The 24,366-nt window shown below is 42.3% G+C and overlaps 1 protein-coding gene across 3 annotated transcripts in view; it reads left to right on the top strand.

Moving 5' to 3' along the window:
• ARMC9 (armadillo repeat containing 9) overlaps nucleotides 1–24,366 on the top strand; it is a 119,736-nt gene that overhangs the window by 72,351 nt on the left and 23,019 nt on the right. The window lies entirely within an intron of this gene.

Genomic DNA, 24,366 nt, shown 5'->3' on the forward strand with positions numbered 1-24,366 from the left:
CTCTTGACACCACATAGAAAACTCCGGCCAACTATTCTGAGTCTCTTCCTCGCCTTGGAAAGTTAGTCCAGAAACGGAGCTTTCAGTCCCTGCTACGTTACTTCTCGCAATTCCGTGGGTCGGCTAGAGCTCAGCTGGGTGGTTTTCTGCTGGTCTCTCTTGGGGCGTCAGTGGCTCTTCTCCACGTCTGAGCTGGCATCGCGGCTGCCACAGCCCCTCTCCACGTGGCCTCTAATCACTCAGCGGTCCATCCGGGACTGCCTTACTGGTTGGGGGCTGGTCTCCAAGGGGAAAGAAGGGAAAGCTTCCAGTCCTTGTGTGGGCTCAGCAGCCTCAGTACGTCACTTAACGCTGTGTTCTGCTCGGGGCATGTGCCAAGACCAGACCAGTCGGGGGTGGGGGTGGGGGTGGGGGTGGGGGGGAGGGGTGGGGGTGGGGGGGGTGGCAGTTAGACTCCACCCACGCGCAGCTGCAGGGTGGGAGGACTTGCGGGGGGCGTGTCTGGAGACTGGCCGCACCTTGGTGGGCTCGTTGCAGCCAGCATGGAGACGCCACACTCTGTGGCACTTGGGTTGATGGGAGGCTGAAAGATGACAGGTCTTCAGCTGAGTCTTTTGCCCTGAAGGGGCGTGAACCTCCCCTGTCTTCCTCGTGGGTGTGAACGTTGGGCTGGAGGCTCCCCGGGAGAATCTCCAGTGTGGGAGTCCGGGGCTTGGTTCAGAGCTGGCAGAACCTACCAGTTTACCCTGTCATTTGCGTTCCTGTGGTTTGGGTTACCTCAGCTGTGAAAAATCCGCTTACCTGGTTTTTTAGAGCGTGAAGGTTCAGAACGAGGGCGTCTGAGTGAGTCCCGTGAGGTGGTGTAGAGAATGGTGACTCATGGGCTGTAGGTGGATTTTCACATGACAAGCTATTTCATTATTTTTCCTTCAGACCTAAAAAACCCATACATGGCTGTCCTCTCTTGTTCTCTGTGGTAATAAGTGATTTGCATTCCCTCTATTTTGTGGGGAGCATTTATTCCTGAAGTGAACGCTGGAAGATGAGTTGTTCTTTGGAGTTGTGGTCTGTCCATGTAAAAGGTGTGTAGAAGCCAGGTTTTTGTTCATTGATGGCATCAGTTAGGGGAGACAGTTCATTTAAGAGCCCTCCACCAACGAGGACGGCTCCACCAATGAGGACAGATCTGTGAGCGATGGTCCCTCTGCAGCCAGCCTCCTGCCTGCCATTTTCCTAATGGGCTGTAGGCGGTGCCAGCGAGCACCCCTGCTCCCTGCAGTTCTGGACTTCCAGAACTGGCCAGCACCGTGTCCAGGCCCCTTCCTTTACAAAGGTGGATCCAGAGAAGGGAGGAGGCCAGCCTAAGGTCACACAGAGCTGATGGCAGTAAAATCTGGTTTACAACAGTGGTCAGCAGACTTTTTCTATAAAGAGGAAGCTAGTATATATTTTAGGCTTCGCAGGCCACACTGTCAGTTTCATCCACCCAGATCCACCCATTGTAACACAAGGTAGCCATGGACAATACATGAATGGTTGAACGTGGCTGTGTTCCCATAAACCTTTTTTTTTTTAATGTGTCCTGAAGTTTGGATTTCATATGATTTTTATGTGTCGTTAAAAATTTTTTTCAAACATTTAAACATGTGAAAATCCTTCTTAGTTTACTGGCCTAACGACCACAGGCCATTGTTTGCCGACCCTGGAGAGAACCCAGCTCCCTGACTCACTGGCCTTCTCAGGACCGTGAAGAGACACCACCTGTGTGTCTCGCCCTTCAGCACTGTTTTATATTATACTTTGAGTTAATATCTTTTTTTTTTTTTTTTTTTTTTTTTTGCTGTACGCGGACCTCTCACTGCTGTGGCCTCTCCCGCCGCGGAGCACAGGCTCCAGATGCACAGGCCCAGTGGCCATGGCCCACAGGCCCAGCCGCTCCACGGCATGCGGGATCCCCCCGAACCGGGGCACGAACCCGTGTCCCCTGCACCGGCAGGCAGACTCCCAACCACTGCGCCACCAGGGAAGCCCCGAGTTAATATCTTAATTATTTAATTCCAATAACTTTTTGTCCAAAAAAAGCTCCCCTCAAGTTCTGTTTTTCCCCCCTATCTGTTATCACTGTGGGGTGGTTTTATTTTATTGCTATTAACCCCTTTGTTTTTGTACTGCAAGGGAAAATTCATTTGGTTCAGCTGTTAATCATGGGAATTCAACTTTTGGAAATTTCCCTGTGGAAGTTATAGTCGACTATAACTACAGTTATAGTCTATGGTAAAGAAGGAATATAGACATCTTTTAATTTTCTGGACTTTTTGCTACTCTATGCATATTTTTATTTTAAGAAGCTAGTGTTTGAAAATATTTGTTGTGATAACTAGAATTTTCAGAAGATTCTTGAAAGGGTTTAGCTGGAAAATTATAAGGAAAGGACCTGTCTTTTGGGGCCAAAACTTGACTCTCTGTGATGAGCTCAGGTCGGCAGGTTCTGGGCTCTCCCTCTGTCATGGTCCCGACGCGTACCGTGGAGGACTAGCCAGGACGACCTGGGAAGGAGCCAGCAGGTCTCTGCTTTACTCAGCTTTCCCCAAGGCCAGGTGTTACTTTTTAAACTGGGGGCAGGGGTGGGGGAGGTATGGGTGTGGGGAGAAAGTGAAAGGTGCTCAAACTACAGGAAAATCTCCAAAAATCAGTTGTGCAAGTCACACTGTTGTTGGAATGTGGCTGTCACTTCCCAAGGTGACAACTTTGAAGGAGACAGCAAAATTATTTAAACCCAAAACGCAGATAACGAAGCCACTGTTTGCAGTTAGCTGCTTAGTGCCTCTAAAGGTAAAATGGCTCTAGGAGGGGCCGGAGGCCGGGGTAAATTATGGCTGCCTTGCCTTACACTGAGCTGAAATCTGTGCCCTTGCAACTTCGGCCACTGGTCCTGCTCCGCTGGAGACTCTCAAGGATCCCCAGATGCAAAATCTGATTTTTCCCTCTAATTTCTAAAAATGTAATGACTTGTCCTGATGTATTAACAGTTATTTAGTTATGCCTGAATATATATACATACACATACCAACATAAAAAGTTAACTAGAGTTAGTTTTTTTCTGACTTGTAGACTGTCTAGGATATAACGTCAAATGGAAAAAGGAAATTGCAAAGTAACATGAGCAGTATGAGTCAATTTCAGAAAACAAACTTATAAACACACGTCCTGACGAATTATATACCTGCTCATATATACAGAGCAGAAGGTGTGGAAAGTTACACCCTCTTAGTTGACACGGGAAATCCCCGGGGTGAGGTCTGGGGACGAGGAAGTGTGGCTGAGAGGTGAAGAAAGGCCTGGATCGGCAGGGCCCAGGGCTGCAGACTCACCACGTGAGGCGAGAAGTAGGAAGGGCATGCTGGATTTAGTGGACGGAGGTTGGCTGCCGAGCATTTTTGAAGACTAATGAGGCAAAAGCCAAACTGAGCAGTTGAGGAGCAGGTGGGAAGTAAGAGAATGGAGCTAATAAGTACATACAGCTCTTCCCACAGATGTGGCTATGAGCAGGGGAAGAGAGTTGGATGGTGGCTAAACGGGGCATTTTTGTTCTGTTTTCATTTGGGAGATACCTAAGCATGTTAAAATGCTGTTTGGGGGCTTCCCTGGTGGCGCAGTGGTTGAGAATCTGCCTGCTAATGCAGGGGACACGGGCTCGAGCCCTGGTCCGGGAAGATCCCACATGCCGCGGAGCAACTAGGCCCGTGAGCCACAACTACTGAGCCCGCGGGTCTGGAGCCTGTGCTCGGCAACTAGAGAGGCCGCGATAGTGAGAGGCCCGCGCACCGCGATGAAGAGTGGCCCCCGCTCGCCCCAACTAGAGAAAGCCCTCGCGCAGAAACAAAGACCCAATACAGCCATAAATAAATAAATAATTAAAAAAAAAAAATGCTGTTTGGGAAGGATCCAGTTGAGAGGGAAAGGTTGAACATTCAAAGCAGGAGGAGAGAGAGAGGATGGCATCAGAAGGACAGGTGTTTTCATTATTTTCTCAATTGCTTCTTATACTCTTCTTGGACCATTTAAAGCTCCAGAGGAAAAAAAAACTATCGCTAGATAAGCTTGGACAGTACCTAGGAGAGAATGGACAAATGACAACAACGATTTAAGGGTTCCAACTCATCTCACCTAGTGCTTTGAAGAAATGTGTTATTATCTGATACAGTTTATTTTTATATTAAACGTAGATAATATGTTCCCAAAGGGTCGATGGTGAATCACAAGGAGTCCTGATTCCAGTATTCTCACCACAAACGGCTCACATTTTCTTACAGTTTGAGGCGAGTTCCTTGTGTCTAGCTCATAAGTGGCTTTGTAAGTGGAGATGAAAGGCCTTTCTGTGCTATTCCGGAAGATTGATTTTAAGACAAATATTCTCCCCTCTTAACAAAATAGGTTTAAAGGCTGGGTTAGGTCAGCCATGGACATTTACTTACTGGTTGCCATGAAAGTGACAGTCATGTTCTCAGCAGTTCCTTTCTCTATAGACTTCTGAAATCTAAGAGCCATTCACTTGCTTATTCAACAAATATTTGAGGACCTTAAAATAACATTATTCTAGGAAGTAATGGGGAAGGGATCCAAAAGAAATTTAAGAGTATCTGTGGTTTAAAATGACTCTAAGAGTTTAAAATCTAGATAGGTGAGGTAATAAAGACCCTGATAATAGCTTGTGTAGCATCACCACGTGCCAGGCACTGTTCTAGGCACCTTACACTTACTGTTTACCCATTTATTCCTCACAAGAACCTGGTGATAGGTGCCGTTATTGTTCCATTTCACAGACAGGGAAACAGAGAAAATATGTCACTTGCTGAGTTCACACAGCTGGTAATTAAGTGACGCAGCCAGGAATCAAACCCAGGTGGTCTGACTTGTCCACACTGTTAACCACTACATGATTTTGTCTCTTGCGAGACATATATAAAGTTAGCAAATAATAGAGAATAAATACGCGCTCAGAAGTCCGTGAATGTGATAGAAACAAGAAGTGCTGCAGAAATTCCGAGTACTCAGAGAAGACTGGAAAGTGGCTGTTTTGACAGCACTTTGCCTCACCGAGGGTGAAAGGTGAGTGGAATGGATTGCTGAAGAGAAGGATGTGGTCAGGAAAGCAGGAAAGGCATCTCCTAGAGGAGGCAGCATGAGCTTTGTCCTTTGCTTCTCCCCGACCCACAGTGATGCCCCCACAAAACCCATATTAACAACCTAGTATGTGTATGTGCTTTCATACTTTTCTTACAAGGTACACAAAGAAAGTACACAAACATATGTACCATAGTCCTGGATGTTTTTGTCAGTATTTGTTGTACAAAATGAGATAACACACAGATGCAAACACACACGTCCTCAGTGTTGCCTTTTTCCCCTCTTAATATCTTCTGGAAATCCCTCTGAGTCAATCAGCAAGGCAGCTGGGATTCCCTTTAAAGCTGTGCATGTGCGGTTTTCCCGATCTTTGCTACTTCCGACAGTGCTGCAGTAAACATCTTTGCAAATGTATCCTTATTTAGTGGTGCTTTTATTTACATGAGCTTCTGTTGCTGGGTTGAAGTGTATGTGTGTTTTAATGGTAATGCATTTTTCTAGATTGCTTTTTAGAAAGGCTGTAACAGTTCAGATTTCACTAGCAGAGCAGGAGAGGAGCCTTTCCCTCCATCTCCACCAGCGATAGGTGTCATTACTCTTTTTATTTTTGCCAATCCAATGGTGGTAAAGTGGATCTCATTGTCATTTTAATTTTGCATCTCCATTGAGTAGTGAGTTTGAGTGTCTTTATGTTTATTTGATTGGATATTTGGATTTGCTATGCTGTAATTTCACATTCCTATCCTTTCTCTATTTTTAAAATTGCGTTTGTCTTTCCGTGTCGGTTCATGTGAATTCTCTATATATTATAGATATTGATCCTTTTTCACCTTAATTGCAGCTATTTTAAAGATGTATCTTTTATTTACTGACATATTTTTATAACTTCTTTTGTCATAAATCTTTAAAAAAAATTTTAAAGACAAATATCTTTGCTTTTCTCTTATACCCTTTGGGTTTTCTATCCTGATTAAGGTTTCCCTTAACCCTAAATTTTACATGTAGTCTCGCCTAGATTTTCTTCGAAGATTTCATTTTTTCATTTAAAATTTGATTATTAAATATTTTATACATGTAAAAGAAATATATAATGTTTATGTAGGTTTGAAGTAACTGTCCTCAAATTTTTGGTTGTGGAACACTTTTATACTCTTAAAATTATTGAATATTGCAAAGAGCTTTTGTTTATGTGTATTTTGCCTGTCAATGTTTGCTAAATTAGAATATAAAACTGATAAAATGTACTTATTAATTTTAAAATGACAATAATAGGGGATTCCCTGGTGGTCCAGTGGTTAGGACTTGGCACTTTCACTGCCAGGGCCCGGGTTCAATCCGTGGTCAGGGAACTAAGATCCCACAAGCCTCAAGGTGCAGCCAGAAAAATAAAAATAAAATAAAATGACAATAATAAACCCATTACATGTCAATGTAAATAAAATATTTTTTTAAAGAATTATTTTCCAAAACAAAAAAAACTATTAAGAAGAGTAGCATTGTATTTTATTTTTAGGAATCTCTTTAATATCTGGATTAGAAAAGAGTTGGGTTCTCAAATCCGCCTGTGGGTTCTACCTGTTGCAATATGTTGTTTTGATTGAAGGATATAAAGAAAATCTAGCCTCATACATTTATGTAGTTGAAATTGTTGGAGTATTTTAATAGCCTTTTGGGATAGAAATATTTTTCTTTGATACTACTTCAAAACTGGACAAGTGATAGTTTATTAAAGGTTAGTTGCAATGTGAAATCAGAAACTATATCAATAAACCTTTTTTATTCTGTTAATTAAAATCTATTCATCTATTTTTCATTTTGTTTATCTTATTTTCTGATTGCTCAATGCTAGTGTATAGAAATACAATTGACTTTAGTATTTTGATCTTGTATCCCATAACCTTACTGAACTCATTTATTAGCTCTAAAAGTTTTTGTTTCTTTGTTTTGTTTTGTGATGGATTCCTTCGGATTTTCTGTATACACCACCATGTCATCTGCGAATAGAGATATTTTCACTTCTTCCTTTCCAATCTAGATGTCTTTATATCCTTTTCTTGTTTAATTGCCCTGGCTAGAAGTTCCAGTATGGTGTTGAATAGAATTGGTGAGAGTGGACCCTTTGTCTTTTCCTGATCTTAGGGGGAATGTTTGTCTTTCACTGTCCAGTATGATGTTAGCTGTGGGTTCTTCATAGATGCTCATTATCAGTTTGAGAAATTTCCCTTCTTTTCCAGCTTTGTTAAGTGTTGAATTTTGTCAAATGCCTTTTCTACATCAATTAAGATGATCATGTGTGTGTGTGTGGTGGGGGGGGGGTGTCTTTCATTCTATTAATATGGTGTATTACACTGACTGGTTTTCATATGGTAAACCACCCTTGAACTTCTGAGATAAATCCTGCTTCTCCATGATTTGTAATCCCTTTCATATGTTGCTGGATTTGGTTTGCTAGTATCTCTTTGAGGATTTATGTATCTATATTCATAATAGATAGCAGTCTGTCGTTTGACTTCTCTTGTGATATCCTTGTCTAGTTTTGATATCAGGGTAATACTGGCCTCATAATATGCGTTGGGAAGTGTTCCCACCTCTTCCATCTTTGAAAGAGTTTGTGAAGGGTTGTTAATTCTTCTTTAAACATTTGGTAGAACTTTACCAGTGCTGCCTTCTGCACCTGGGCTTTTCTTTGTGGGACGTTTTGTTTTTGTTTTTACTAATTTGATCTTTTTACTTATTATATGTCTGTCTATTCATATTTTTTATTTCTTCTTGAGCAAGTTTTTGTAATTTGTGTCCTTCTAGGAATTTGTCCATTTCATCTATGACATTGATTTGCTGGTGTACAGTTATTCATAGTATTTTCTTATGGTTTCATTTCTGTAAGGGCAGTAGTATTTCACCTTTCATTCCTGATTTTACTAATCTGAGTCTTATCTCTTTTTCTTAGTCAGTGCTATGGACTGAACTGTGTTCCCTCAAATTCATATGTTGAAGCCCTAACCCTCGGTGTGGCTGTATTTGGAGATAGGGCCTACAAGGAGGTAATTAAGGTTAAATGAAATCATAAGTGTGGGACCCTGATCTGATAGAATTAGTATACTTAGAAGAAGGGACACTACAGAGCACTCTGTCTCTCTCACCACCATGTGAGGACACAGAGAAAGCGGCTGTCTGCAAGCCAAGAGGAGAGCCCTCATCAGGAAGTGAATCAGCCTGCACCTTGATCTTGGACTTCTCAGCCTCCAGAACTATGAGAAATAAATTTCTCTTGGTTAAACCACTCAGTCTGTGGTATTTTATGATGGCGGCCCAAGCTGACTAATACAGTCAGTCTAGCTAAAGTTTTGTCAGTTTTGTTGATCTCTACAAGAACCAACTTTTGTTTTTGTTGATTTTTCTCTATTGTTTCTCTATTTCATTTATCTCTAATTTCATAATTTCCTTCCTCCTGCTCTTCTTTTTCTGGTTTCTTAAGTTATAAAGTTAGCTTCTTGATTTGAGATCTTTCTTCTTTTTTAATGTAGACATTAAATACATTAAATATATACAGCTATAAATTTCCCTCTGAGTACTGCTTTTACTACACCTCATAAGTTTTGGAAGGTTGTGTCTTCATTTTCATTCATCTCAAAGTATTTTTTACTTTTTCTTGTGATTTCTTCACCCACTGATTATTTAAGAGTGTGTTTTCAACAAAGCCTATGAGTTGACCCCAAGTGAACTAGTGGGTTAAATAAAGACAAATTCTATCTATGAGGGGGTTTTCCAGGAAATTGCCAGACAGGTCAAAACATGACAGTTTTCTGAGAATGAGGCCTTTGGGGTGCTTCAAACCTCTCTGCTCACTCCAGTGACTGCTTGGATGCTGGTTTTCACTTTGATTGCAGAGCTGGTGGTTTTCAGGGACCTGGGGAGAGAGTGAGAGGAACAGGGCAAGTTTAAATGCCACAACATTTGCTGTTCTTACTGAGAGCCAGTTTTCTTCTTGAATAAACACTCCTCAGATTGTTGCAGCCTTTGGTTAATTTTCAAAGTCCTGAAGAAATTGATTTTGACAATTTTTGCCAGTGTTCTTGCTTTTACGGAGAATGGATTTTCAAAAGTGCTTACTTCACAATTCCTGCTGGCATCCTGCCTGTTTTGCACTTTCAATTGCTCTTTCACCCACATGTGATTTTGTATTTTCATGCATTGATAGTTGGGGAAATAATGGTTTTGCACTTTTGCAGTTCTTCCAGTTGTTGTTGTATTTTATTATAAAACATCCTTCCAAATTGCGTTCGTTAATATCACCACTGATCTCATCAGAAAAGTCTTTAGGTGTTGGGAAGCTATCAAGCTCACAGTAGTAGGTACAAGTTTTTTAAAATTCTTGTTTTCTCTTGAGAGTTCAAATTTTATTATTGATAACAAATACTATCAGTTGTTTTCCTTGAAGTGACAGGCTCACCTCATCAATTTTTGAGAAAATGTCTGCCAGATACCCAAGGCTGCATAACATAGTTCTTATGTCATTCTTTTGAGTAAAAGAGATGCTCCTCGAAAAAAAGTGCCTAATTCAGCTTGCAAATCAAATAACCGCACAAATGCTTTCTTCAAGATGACTATCATGTACATCCTCTTTACACAGAATGCTAAAAAGACAGACCACGAGAATCAAGATTTAATAAAATTAATTCCTGCTGCTTCACTGAAGACTTCTTAAATGAAACTCTATCATCTTTCTATCATCTTTCATCTATCTATCTATCTATCTACCTATCATTTTTCTATTATTCATCTATAAGTCTGTCTATCTAGCTAGCTAGCTATCTGTGGTGGTAATGGAGAATAAAGTGACTACGACTAGAGCTTGTTAGCAATGCCCTGATTGATGCTATGGAGCTAGTAGTTTTACCCTCCTTTGCTTTTGCACCATAAGTTCAGATATCAGGTTAAACCATGAAAGTCAATAAAAGTATTCAATGAGGTATTTCAGTTAGTGTCACTTGTGTTTTGCTGCCAAGTATTTACATAAAAGGTCTTTAATGACTCGTTACTATTGATACTGGATGAATACAAGCCAAACAGCAGGTCCAGGCATAGCTCTGCAGGTGAGATACTAACTCAGCATTCATGTTTGCAGCTTAATCTTTAATTCAACAAGCTACTGTTTCATTGAGAAGTAGCATGCTGTAATTTCTTTTGCTAACTCTCCATCCAGCTGGCATTCAGTAGTATTGGCTCTACAAGGCTGTTGTGTATTTTTCTTGGACCAATGCAATATAATAACGTACACTTTAAGGTCTTCAGTGTCTTTGTTTTTTAAATAATTGGGCTTGGGGGTGGGGATAATTTTAGATTTACCGAAAAAGAAAAAGAATACACAGTTCCTGTATGCCCATAACGCAGCTTCAGTGGCTTTCTAATTTCTAGTCTGAAAAGATATAACAAACAAATTTTCAGTTTTTGACTTTTAAAGAACTCAGTCACATCTATGTTTAAAATATTTAAATTCTTTTTCTTTGGACTCTGAATGATTGGTCTCAAAATTATACCTTAACTGGCTTTATGTGCTCCGCAGCGGGAGAGGCCACAACAGTGAGAGGCCTGCGTACCGCAAAAACAAACAAACAAATGTTTACGTAAGGTAAATTATTGACATCTATAAAACTGAGGGAAAGATAACTTCCATCATAATTTTGGTTTTTATTTGCAGTTTTGCCCAGCTTTTCTGGAATAGATTCCTCCCTTCCATGAGTCAGAGACCTTTCTGATAAGTCGGTTTCATTTTTTTCAGCATTTTTTCATATAAATGGTGCAGCTGTGGGTTGAGAAATTGAGTCCTCTGATCATTCTTTGTGTGTGTGTGTGTGTGTGTGTGTTTTGTTTTTTTTTAACATATTTATTGGAGCATAATTGCTTTACAATGGTGTGTTAGTTTCTGCTTTATAACAAATGATCATTCTTTTTTAAGCCAATGATCCGTCCTTAAAAGTATAAGAAGAAGACTTTATAAACAAATTTTCTTTTATCTTAAAATAAATGATTCTTAAATTTTAACAGTTTTAGAGAGAAATTTTTAAATTAGAAAAGCTTTTCTATAATTTTTCATCATAAAAATAACTGTTGCAACATAAAACAATACGTGTACTGCTAGTCTGTTACTGCATAGGAGCAAGGAAAGCCTCATGATTTCAAAATAAAGATTTATTGGTTGATAATGAAGTTGTATAAGTTATAGTAGATGTAACCAAAGATTGCTAGTAAAAGCACAGTAGAAGTACTGAGAACAAACTTAGTTATGAAAATGTACATATCTATACCCCAAACCTTAGAAATTTCTAGAAAACACAAGAATAAATAAAACATACATTTATTAACTATCAGAGTGATATCACGTGTCATGTAGCCTCCAGAAAACTTCACTGTATCATAGAGAATGAGAGTGAAAAGGCAAATACTATTACTATTAAAATAATTGTGTATTGTTTTACATTTTATAAATGATAATAAATATATAAGTATATTCTATGTGATATATAATAATATTATATTATGAACATAGTATAGACTTTATAAACCTCCTGAAAGGATCTTGAGGCCTCTGAAGCTTCCCCAGAACACACTTTGAGAACCACTGGTTTACAGTTTAGTTTTGTACATCTTTATGAGTTTGGTTATTAAAATTTACTCTGGCTTCATAAAATAGATCAGGAGGATTTTTATCTTGTCCTGGGGGCTGGAATTAGTTTTTTTTTTTTTTTTGTCTTACCATTTCTTTTGCCCACCACCCCACCCCCCACCCTGCCACCCCAATCCCACCTGGCCCATGGTGTACGCACATATTCTCCTGAGGAAGTGAAGCCGGTCAGTCTGGTATAGGAAGTGGGGGGAGGGGGTAGGGGGTCCGAGGTTAACCGCCCCCCAGGCTGCTGTCGTAAACTCAGACCCAGTGACCATCTCGTGTGGTTGATATGACGTGGGAAGGCTAGGCTTTTTCTTTTCGTTTTCTTTTTAAATCATATTTCCTAAATCTTATTCCTTAAAAGAAATTTTTTATGTCACTAATTTTTCAAGTGATACTCTCTTTAGATGCATTTTACCAAATACAAGGCCCTGGGTAGAAACATCAGTATCCAAAGAAAGGCCGGGCTCAGGCAGTAGAGCTGAATCAGTGGCTTTTATAAAATCCCAGTGTGTTCTGACGTCACTAAGGAATCACATCAAAAGCACTTGGCAGGGCTTCCCTGGTGGCGCAGTGGTTGAGGGTCCGCCTGCCGATGCAGGGGACGCGGGTTCGGGAGGATCCCACATGCCACGGAGCAGCTGGGCCCGTGAGCTATGGCCGCTTAGCCTGTGCGTCCGGAGTCTGTGCTCCGCAACGGGAGAGGCCACAACAGTGAGGGGCCCGCGTACCGCCAAAAAAAAAAAAAAAGCACTTGGCACAGTTCCTGGGACACCGTAAGTCCCTGGTGAATGTCGGTTCCCATGGTGATGATGGTCATGGTTATGATCCTCAGTATCACCACTGTCGTCAACTTCAGGCCCACCACACCTGGCTGTAGAGAACATATTACGTACTGGTGTTTCTGCACCTGGTGTCCCATTGTATTCTGGCTCTGGTGGAAGCATGGGTGCCATAGAGGAGCCTTAGATAAGGATATGGCCTCAAGTGTTTTAAAATATAGTGTATTAATAGAAGATGTGAGCTTCAGTTAGGCTAACAGATCAGAAAAAATAGTTGCACCCAGTTCGCAAGAGGTTGGGGCACATCACACCCAGGGGGGTACATGTCAGGGGAGAGGAGGCACCGAGGTCAGGAGGCTGAGGGAGAGAAAGGAAATGTGGCCAAGAGCCTTTGTTGTGGTTTCTGAGGAAAGAATGGTCGGGGCAAGCTAAGATTCGCTGGTTTGAATAATTTCATGGGGCTTTGTGGTCTAGGGGCTGTCCCGAGTTGTCTGGTACCTGGCCAGACAGGTGATTAGGGCGGGTGGATAATGGCCCAGAGTATGAGGACCCAATACAGGAGGTGATTGGGGCGTGGGCTCTGGATTGGTTGGTTTGCATTTGAAAGGTGTGCTCCCGAGTTGTTTAATATCTCCAGGAACTGGCTACTTCTAGGAGAGGCAGTCCTTCCATGGTCAGCAAGACCCCAGATGTCAAACCATCAGAAAAGAGAAAATAAAAGGCATGGTTAATACACGAGGCTTCCACAGCCTGGCCCCACTGGACTTTCTAGCCTTATCTCCCTCCTCTCCCTGACACTGACTCTTGAAGTAAGCTGGAGCTCTAGGGACCCTGCGTGGTCTCAAACCTTCCCTGCTGTTTCCCCTACTGCCTTTATCCCACTGTTGCTGCTGCCTGGGTTCTGGGGCTGGGACAATTACCGCCGTCATCATATCTGGTAATCTGGTCGTAAGAGTCACGTTGATCCCTTAAGTATTCACCCCAACTGGTAAAGACCAAAGTCTTTCAAATGGAACTTTTATTTATTTAAAAACTAGAGGAAGAGGGACTTCCCTGGTGGTGCAGTGGTTAAGAATCCGCCTGCCAATGCAGGAGACATGGGTTCGAGCCCTGGTCCTGGAAGGGCTCCACATGCCGTGGAGCAACTAAGCCTGTGCGCCACAACTACTGAGCCCGTGTGCCACAACTACTGAAGCCTGCACACCCAGAGCCCGTGCTCCACAAGAGAAGCCACTGCAGTGAGAAGCCCGCGCACCACAACAAAGAGTAGACCCTGCTCTCCGCAACTAGAGAAAGCCCATGTGCAGCAACGAAGCCCCAATGCAGCCAAAAATTAAATAAATTAATTAATTAAGTTAAAAAAAAAAAAAAACGAAAACTAGAGGAAGAAAGCGAGTAAAGGAGGTGTTACAGCTGTTAGATTCAAATCAGCTTCAGAGAAGGTGGGCATCCAGGCTGAGGAATGGCATGAGTCAAGAGCATAGGCCGGACACCAGCCAAGGATGGTTCACTTTGGCCTCAGCTTGGAGTATGCGAAGGGGGAGGGAGGGAGACAAAGCTGGAAAGGCAGTTTGGAGCCAGGCTACAGAAAATGGAATATCTGTGAAGCCCTGAATACTTATGTGTGAGCCTGGGAGGGATGTGAACAGAGCCTGGGAGGGATGTGCTATAGGATGGTTGATCTGGCGTCAGTGTTCAAGTTAACAAGAGATCGAGAAAGCTTAGAATTACTGAGGAGCCAGTATCTTCTGAATGCTTACTGTGTGCCGGCCAAGAGCTTAACGAGCTTTCTTCTATTTATTCCTTGTACCCCCTCTGTCAAATAGGTACTTTTATTAGCCCTGTTTCTTGGATGAGAAAGCCAGAGTTTAGAGAGGTTCAGAAACTTGCTCACGGTTACACGGGCAGTAATTGGTGGAACTGAGATTTAAACCCAGGCTGGTGTGAGAGTCTCTGTGCCCGCCCTCCCTCTGCTGCATGCTTCAGTGGGGATGATGCTGAACTTGGCCACCAGCTGGGAGATATTCTGCAGGGGGTGCTCCTGGAGGTGGAAGTGGCAGGAGTTGGTCACTAACAGGGCATGTCCTTAGGAACTGAAGGCCAGGAACCTTGACCCCAGATAGCAGGGAGGGTGGTGATGCCTTTAATGAAAATGGGCAACACAGGCTTCGGGGTGGGGGAAGCCGATCGTGTATTAGGGGGAACTTGATTTTATGTGGGAGTCACATACCATTATCTGGCTAGAACAGAAAGTGGGTGGGGCCTAGGTCCAGTCAGTTTCCTGCCCAACCGGGCTTCCTTCGAGCGACCTTGCATTCCACAGACAGAGAGGTGTTGAGTGCTTGGGCCATGACCTCCTTTCTCTTTGGCCACCTTTATACACAGCCTGTGAGATGGTTGATCCACCTGAAACTGCTTCAGAGTACACGTCCAAAGAACCAGCTGCTCTCTGTGAATCACCTCTGATGGGTCACCTCCTGTGGTCTGCTTCCTTGGCACCGTGCGGGATATGAGTTTAATTCCCTGTTACCTAATTAGCAAAGAAACATCTGTTTATGTCTGTGTTACTTGCAGGGCCTTTCCATTATTTAATCAAGTCAATGAAGAAGCCCAGTGTTTCCCAATTACGGTTTTTGCTTTTTTCTGGTTCTAAACTCGCTTATTTCTATAACACAGCTCCTATGCTCTCATACCTTGGCGGGAACAAACCACCCAACAGGCTGACTCATGGCTACTGCCCTCGTTTCCACTCTGGTTTCTATGGAAATAGACATCAGATGGCTCAAAACAAGGTGAGGGCTCGGAGACACCTCCAGATTCTGAGGCATTTACAAACCCTATTTGTCCAACATCTGTTTCCATGGAAACAGATGCAGAAAAGGTCAACCAGTACTCTACAATAAACATTTTTTTCTCTTATCTAATTTTTTACAAATACCACAGCAGTGCATTGCTTTTTCCTGTTATCATAGATTTTTGGAATAATAGTACTTTTTATGTAGTGAGACATGTATATTTCTAATTTTGACCTATTTGATAAATCCTTATACTTAAGTGCATTCTGCATTATTTAAAAATTTTTATTAAATAAACTTGTTTCTACTTACCTAATCAAATCACTATCACTTGGCATTCAGAGATGAAACACTTAGTGTCTTAGGCCTGGGAATGTGAGTGGAGAAAAAATAGTGCATGACCTGCCATCCCTTCCAACTTAAAAATTCAAGACATTGGCGCTCCAGGTAGTAACTAAGACCCTTGCTTGTATCACTGTCATTTGGCTGTAAGGGCTCAGGGTCTGTTTGACTCAAATTGAGCCAGTTTGTGTCTAAATTCTGTGTGCCACGTGTGTTATATAAAATATTGAATATGCCTGTTATATAAAATATAGAAATAGAAGCAATTTTCTGTTAGTAGTGAGCAATGCACCATATTCAATTTTGCAGAATGACAAGAACAACGAAATGGACAGATACTCATTAAGCTGTTAGGCGTGGTTTATTCAACTTAAACCAAGATCTGCTGCTAAGAGTAGACAGATAGAAGTCAGATCTTTAAAGGGAAAAGCAGAGCAAGCTCACTTGAAAGAGAGAAGACCAGAAGCAAAGTGAAAGTTAACGTTGCTGTGTGGTATGCGGGAGAAACACTGCAGGGAATGCAACTCATAGTCACGCAACTCACGTTGCTGCAAATTGTGTGCTACTTTTGGGCATTTATTTTGATATTACCTTTCACGATGGATTCATCTTTTTTTAGATGCTATTTATTCGCACTGCCTTTTATTCTCCACTAGTGAACTGTAAGTGCCACTAGGGCGGGGACAGTGTCAGCTTTGTTCTCCAGAGCACCCCCAGCACCTAGCACGGCACGTGGCACACACTGGTTGTTGGGTAGGGATACTGGTTGGGTAGATGCTCACAGGAGCTCTGATGGTTTCTCTCTGCAGAGAATTCCCCCAGAAAAGTGGATGCAGGCAGGTTCACCTGATCCAAATGCACACACCTGTGTAACCACCAACCGAATCATTAGCGTCTGCATCTCAGAAGCCCCACCTTGAGTTCTCGCTCTGTTGTTGACATTTATGTAAATGGACTCCTACAGCATGATGCACTCTCTGAGTTTGGCTCGTTTGCTCAAAATGTTTTATTTGTGACAGTACCAGTTAGCCCTTGCTAACTGATAAAACCACCCCAAATCTTAGTGGCTTAAAAAAAGCAACAGTCTTTTCCTCCCGATTCTGTGGGTTGACTGGGCAGGGCCTGCCCTCCTCCTCCAGTGAACTTGCTGGGCATCTTCACAACATGGTCGTTTCCAGGCTCTCAGAAGGCAAAGGCCAAAGCCACTAGGCCTCTTGTGAAGGAGTGTGCTTGCTGGCATGGGAGGAGTTGCTGTCTGTGCAACAGTCCACCATAGTGAGATTCATCTCAGAATAAACCATTTTAGGACTTCCCTGGTGGCGCAATGGTTAAGAATCTGCCTGCCAATGCAGGAGACACGAGCCCTGCAATGTTCGAGCCCTGGTCTGGGAAGATCTCACATGCCTCGGAGCAACTAAGCCCGTGCGCCACAGCTACTGAGCCTGCGCTCTAGAGCCCGCGAGCCACAACTACTGAAGCCCGCGGGTCTAGAGCCCGTGCTCCACAACAAGAGAAGCCACCGCAGTAAGAAGCCCACGCACCGCAACAAAGAGTAGCCCCCTGCTCACGGCAATTAGAGAAAGGCCACGTGCAGCAACGAAGACCCAATGCAGCCAAAAATAAATAAATAATTTTTTAAAAAACCAACATTTTAAGGGGCTTCCCTCGTGGCACAGTGGTTGAGAGTCCACCTGCCGATGCAGGGGACACGGGTTTGTGCCCCGGACCGGGAAGATCCCACATGCCGCGGAGCGGCTGGGCCCGTGAGCCATGGCCGCTGAGCCTGCGCGTCCGGAGCCTGTGCTCCGCAACGGGAGAGGCCACAACAGTGAGGGGCCCGCGTACCGCAAAAAAAAAAAAAAAAAAAAAAAAAAAACTGACAGAATTCATCTGGTTAACAGGTATTTATCAAGCACCTGTTTTATGCCAGGGACAAGTCTATGTCCTCACTGATTTTTCTGTCTACTTGTTGTTCTACCAGTTACTGAGAGAGGAATATAGAAATCTCCGATTTTAATTGTAGACTTGCCTATTTTTCATTTCAGTTCTGTCAGTTTTGCTTCATCTATTTTGGAGTTCTTTTGTTTGAATCATATATATTTGTAATTGTTGTAATATATCATCCCAGTGTTGACCCCTTTAATCATTATGAAACGTCCTCTTTGTCTCTAGTAATGTGCCCAGTATGTTTTGTCTGTCTGTTGTTGTTGTTTTTTTTTTTTTTTGCGGTACACGGGCCTCTCACTGTTGTGGCCTCTCCCGTTGCGGAGCACAGGCTCCGGATGCGCAGGCTCAGCAGCCATGGCTCATGGGCCCAGCCGCTCCGCGACATGTGGGATCTTCCTGGACCAGGGCACGAACCCGTGTCCCTTGCATTGGCAGGCGGACTCTCAACCACTGCGCCACCAGGGAAGCCCTAGGGCATTCATATTTTTAAACAGTTTTATCGAGGTGTAATTTACATACCATGAACTTCATCTATTTTAAGCGTACAATTTAATGATTTTTAGCAAATTTACAGAGTTGCACTACTGTCCCCACAATTCAATTTTAGAACATTTCCATCACCCCAAAAAGATCCCTTAGGCCCTTCTGTAGTCAATCCCTGCCCACTGTCCCCCTCCCCCACAAGCCCCAAGCAACTAGTAATCTGCTTTCTGTTTCTGTAGATTTGCCTTTTCCGGACATATCACATAGTATGTAGTCTTCTGCATACGATGGGTTTCATTTAGTATGATATTTTTGAGGTTTAACCATATAGGATATAGCAATAGTTCATTTCTTTTTGTTTCTGAATAGTATTCTGTCGTATGGATAGACCACTTGTTTATCCATTCGCTGGCTGATAGACATTTGCATTGTTCTCATTTTTCTGGCTATTATAGATAAGGCTGCTGTGAACATTTATGTATAAGTCTTTGTGTGGTCATATGTTTTCATTTCTCTTGGGTAGTTACCCAGGAGTGGAATTCCTGGGTTGTATGACAAATTTATGTTTAACTTTTAAAGGAATGGACAAAATGTTTTCCAAAGCAGCTGTACCCATTTTTACATTCCCATCAGCCAAGGTATAAGGGCTCCAGTTTCTCCACATCCTCACCAATGTTTGTTATTTGTGTGTTGTTTTAATTATAGCCATCCTAGTGGGTGTGAAGTGATACTACGCTGTGCTTTTAATTTGTATTCCCCTAATTACTAATGAGGTCGAGCATCTTTCTATGTGCTTGCTAGATGCATTAGTTTCCTAAGGCTGCTGTAACAAAGTACTACAAACTGGCTGGCTTAAAACAACAGAAATGTATTGTGTCACAGTTCTGGAAGCTGGGTGTCAGCAGGGCCACACTCTCTCCAGGTTCTGGGGGAGAATCTGTTCCATGCCTTCTTCTTAGCTCCTAGTGTTGCTGGAGGTCCTTTGCGTTCCTTGGCTTGCAGGTGCACTTCTCACCTGTGTGTCTTCGCATCCTCTTCTTGTAAGGACACCAGTCACATTGGACTAAGGGCCCACCCTACTCCGGTATGACCTCATCTTAACTAATTACATCTGCAACAACCCTATTTCCAATTAAGGTCACATTCTGAGGCATTGGGGGTAGGATTTCAACATATCTTTGGGGGATACACAGTTCAACCCTAGCCATTTGCATGTCTTCTTTGGTGAAATATCTATTCAGATAGTTTTCCCATTTTAAAAATTGGGTTGTTTGTCTTTTTATTATTGAGTTGTGAGAGTTCTTTATGTATTCTGGATACAAGTCCTTTCCCTGATATATGACTTGCAAATATATTTTCCTGGTGTGTGGCTTGTCTTTTCATTTTCTTAATGGCGTCTTTTGAAGTACACAATTTTTTTGTTTTTTTCTTTCATGGTTTGTGCTTCTGTTGTTGTACCTAAGAACTCTTTGCCCAACCCACTGTTTACCAACCTTGGGCGCTGTTGCCATTTGGGGCCAGATCATTCTTTGTTGTGGGGACTGTTCCACGTGTTGTGGGATGTTTAACAGCATTTCTGACCTCTACCCATGGGTGCCAGGATTATTCACCCCACTCCAAAGCTGTGACAACCAAAAATGTTTGCTGACATTGCTAAATATCCTCTAGGAGGCAAAAGCACCTCCACTTGAAAACCATTGGCCTAAACCAATATTGCAAAGATCTTCTGGAACTTCCCTGGAGGTCCAGTGATTAAGACTCCACACTTCCAATGCAGGGGACATGGGTTCGATTCCTGGTTGGGGAACTAAGGTCCCACATGCCATGATGTGGGCAAAAAAAATCAGATTTTCTCCTATGTTGCCCTAAGAGTTTTATAACTTTAGCTCTTACATTTAGATCTAGGACCATTTGTAGTTATCTTTTGTTTACGGTGTAAGGTAAAGATCTAAGTTTATCTTTCTGCATGTGAATATCCAGTTGCCCCAATACAATTTGTTGAAAAGACTGTGCTTTGACCCATTGAATGACTGTCAAATTGAGCCTCTGTAAAAAAATTGACCGTAAATGTAAGCATTTATTTCTGGATTCTCATTTCTGTTCACTTGTGCTAGTACCACATGATCTTAATTATTGTAGCTCTATAATAGGTTTTGAAAATGAGTCCTCCAACTTTGTTCTTTTTCAAAATTGTTTTGTTTGACATTTATTCACATTTAATGTAATTATTGGTGTGGTTGGGTTTAATTCTGCCCTTTGCTGTTTTCTATTTGTGTGATCTCTTCCTGTTTTTCCTGCCTTCCTTTGTATTAAACAAATACATGTATTACCCTATTTTGTATTAAACAAATATTGTTCAGTATACCATTTTATTTACTGTTAGTTTTTTAGCTGTATTTCCCTTTTTCTTTTTGAGTTGGTTCTAGGGATTACAATATGCACCTTTACAGCCTTCTTCGAGTTAATACTGATTTGTTTCTCATAAATACAAGAACTTTGCACCAGTACAGCTCCATTTCTGTTTCTCTTTTGTGCTCTTGTTGCCATATGTACTACATCTATATTTATTATCAGCCCAGTATTGTAAACCTTTGCTTTAAATAGTCGTAAATCTTTTAAAGAAATCCGGGGAAAGTGTATATCTATGTATCCACCCACGTATTAATCATTTTCAGTGCCCTTCATGCCTTCCTGTGAGGTTACCATCTGACACCATTTCCCTCTCGTTTGAAGCACTGCCTTTGGCGTTTCTAGTAATTCAGGTCCGTTAACAACAAATTCTCTCCATTTTTTAAAGCTGGAATTGTCTTTAAATGTATATTTGTTTACGTATTTATTTATCTGCACCAGGTCTTAGTTGTAGCACGCAGGATCTTCGTTTCAGCCTGCAGACTCTTAGTTGCGGCATGCAGGCTCTAGTCCCCTGACCAGGGATGGAACCTGGGCCCCCTGAATTGGGAGTGTGGAGTCTGAACCACTGGGCTACCGGGAAAGTCCCTGGAATTGTCCTTATTTCACCTTCATTTCTGAAGGACAGTGACACTGGGTATAGACCTCTTGATCAAGAGGTTTTTCTCTCTCACTTTGAATATGTCACTGTCTCCTGGCTTCCATTGTTTCTGATGAGAAGCCTGCTATTAATTTTATCTTTTATCATCCTTTCCCTGGATGTGGTGAGTTGTTTTGCCCTTGCTGCTACTTAAGATTTTAATGTTCAATTTTGGTTCTCGGCAATTTGACTATGATGTGTTTGGGTGTAGTTTTCTTTATATGCATCCTCTTTAGGATTCACTGAGCTTCTTGGGTCTCTAAGTTACAGTTTTCCACCAAATTCGGGAAGGGTTCAGCCATTATTTATTCAAGTATATATTCTGCCCCTTTCTTCTCTCCTCTCCTCCTAGAAATCCAATTACACATACATTAGAATACTTGATCTTCTCTGACAGATCTCTGAGGCTTTCTTCATTTTCTTCCGTGTTTTTTCTCTCTGTTCTTTAAGCCAGACACTTTGTGTTGATCCATCTTCCAATTGACTGATACTTCTGCCAGTTCATATGTATCTGCTATTGAGCCCATCCACTGAATTTTTCATTTCAGTTATTAATCCTTTTCAGCTCTAGAATTCCCATCTGGTTCCTTTTTATAGTGTCCATTTCCCTGTCAAGATTTCCTGTTTTTCACTCATTTTTAGTTTATTTTTCTTTAACTCTTGAGCACGTTTTCCTTCAATTCTTTAAACATTTTCATAATAGCTGTTTTGAAGTGTGTGTCTGCTAAATCCAACATCTGGGCCCACTCAAAGCGAGTTCTCAGCTTCTTGATATTTCCTGAGCGCAGGTCACATTTTTCTGTTTCTTGGGCCACGTCTAGTAATGCTTTGTTTGAAAACTGGGCGTTGCAGATGATATGTTGCAATGATTCTGGATTACGTTTTGTTCTCCTGAGTGTTGTTTAGTAAGCTGTTAACTTGCCTGGTCTCTAACTGTGAACTCTCTCCCCCAGTGGTGTCTCTGCTTATTACTTCCTCTGCATATTTTTACGGTCAGTCAGAGATTTGGGCGAAGGTTATGTTGACACACCTCAAGTGACCATGTTCTGCCACTTGAATTATGTGTAGGTTGAGGAATGCATTTAAAAGCACAGAAAATTTGCAAGTTTCCCCAAGCTTTTAAATTTCTCTGAGCTCCCTGGGGTTTCCTGTGTGTATCTGTAGTTTAGCAGTCGGTCGGGGATACTTAGAGATTTTATTACCTCAGTCCTTCTATGGCTCCCTTGCTTCTGGGTATCCCCCTTCAACTAGCTGCTCTGCTACTTGCCCTCTACCAAGGCCACATCTTCAGCTGATAAAGCTGTGGGTTTTCACTGCCTGAAATAGACAGGAACTCCCCCAGCCATTGCACCATTCTTGCCCCAAGTGCAGTAGCACTTCCCCAGCGAGCAGTTGTGGCCTGCAACTGGTCATTTTCCAGTGTCCTGAAATGACTGTTTTTAATAAATTTGTCACATTTTGTGCTTGATCTGTGTAAAGGGTAATTGCCTGACCTCATATTCCATTACCAGAAGCCATCAGGGCGTGGCAGTAAGCGAAACAGATATTCTATCGGGAGAAAAGCAGGCCTTAAACAAATAAGAAAATAGAAATGTGATACGTCAAACGGTGGTAGGTGCCTTACAGAACAATAAAAGTAGGAAGGGCTTGAGGGAGAAGCCCCGTGGTGGACACTGGGAATAGCAAATGTCAAGGCCCTGAGGTAGAAGCCTATTTGGGGAGCCACAAGAAATGGGGAGGGAATAGGATACGGGGTCACAGGAGGTAGCTAAGGTCAGATCACCTGGAGCCTTGAGAAAGACATTAGCTCTTATTCTGAGAGAGGAGGGAAGCTGTTGGAAGGTATTAAGTGAAAAGTGACATTATCACTCGTCTTGCCTTAAGGGCTCACTCAGAATGCCCACTGACCGCATCACAATGAGAACTACAGCTGCCAAGTGAATTCAGAAAGTCATTGACAGGGCTTGGCATCCCTGTCCTTGAACTGAGCCTTGAGGCACTGGGACCAGGGAGCCAGTGGACCTCCTGAGCTTCTAGGCTGAAGAGGCATCTGGGCTTAGCCGAACATCATTTGTCTTAGAATCAGGGACCCTTGTTGGGGTCCTAACCCTGCCAGGTACAAGACTCCGTTTCTCTAAATGAGCCAACTATCCAGTGTCTAACACATGTGATATACAGTCAGTAATTGGCTCTAACTCACATGTGGACGTTAACAGAAACTGAGGTTCCTAAACTGCCTGCTTGTCCAGGCCCCCACACTCCTTCAACAGCGCAGCGACCTGTGGCTCTTCCTTCTCCCTTGTACTTTGTCATCATCCTCCAGACACAGTGGTTCATTGTTCTGAAAGTCACTTTCATCTACCCCTTCATTTCCTTTTCTGTTCCACATCCTGGCTTAAGCCTCAGTCTCTTCCCTCCCCAGCCTGTCCTGCATGTGGCCACCAGACCATCTTTCTAAAGCAGGGCTTGGATCAATCATGCAGGGACATGATCTCTTCCTTTTTAAATTGGGGGACATTTTAAACTTTCTAGAAAGTCCAGAAAGTAACATGACATCAGTGGATCTATCCCTTCATCCCTCTCCTCTCCCACCTTCCCCAGAATTAACCACCATCCTGAAGCTGGTGCATAAAATTCCATGAGCATTCTGTGCTCCTATAGTACCTTTATGTTCCCATTAACAATATACAATATTGTTTTATGGTTTTTAAATTTACATGAATGGCATAATACTCTATGAATCATTCACCAGCTTTTTCCATTCAACATTACGTGTTAGAGATTTATTGATACCAATACGTGCTGCCCTAGTTCATCCTCTTAACTGCTGTACAAAAATCTCATCTTTATTAGATACTGCCAAATTGCTCTTCAAGGTGGCTGAATCCATTTACACTTTCACTTGATTCCGTCTTAAAAACATTCCCATGCCCCTATCTCCTAATAAAATTAAGTTGCTAATGGTGGTATTCAAAGGCCCACTCTGCTGAGACCCCAGTCTACTTTTATGTTTTCTTTCACATTACTTGCTTTGTTTCTTCATCTATAAAGATAAAGATAATTACTACCAAATTGTTGTGAGATCAATGAGTTAATCTGTGGCACATAAGGGACACACAAAAAAATGATAGTTTCCGTTCCTCCCTTTGTATCTATATAGTACACACTTGCTCC

Source organism: Phocoena phocoena, chromosome 7 (genome assembly GCF_963924675.1).
Source record: "Phocoena phocoena chromosome 7, mPhoPho1.1, whole genome shotgun sequence".
Classification (NCBI taxonomy): Eukaryota; Metazoa; Chordata; class Mammalia; order Artiodactyla; family Phocoenidae; genus Phocoena; species Phocoena phocoena.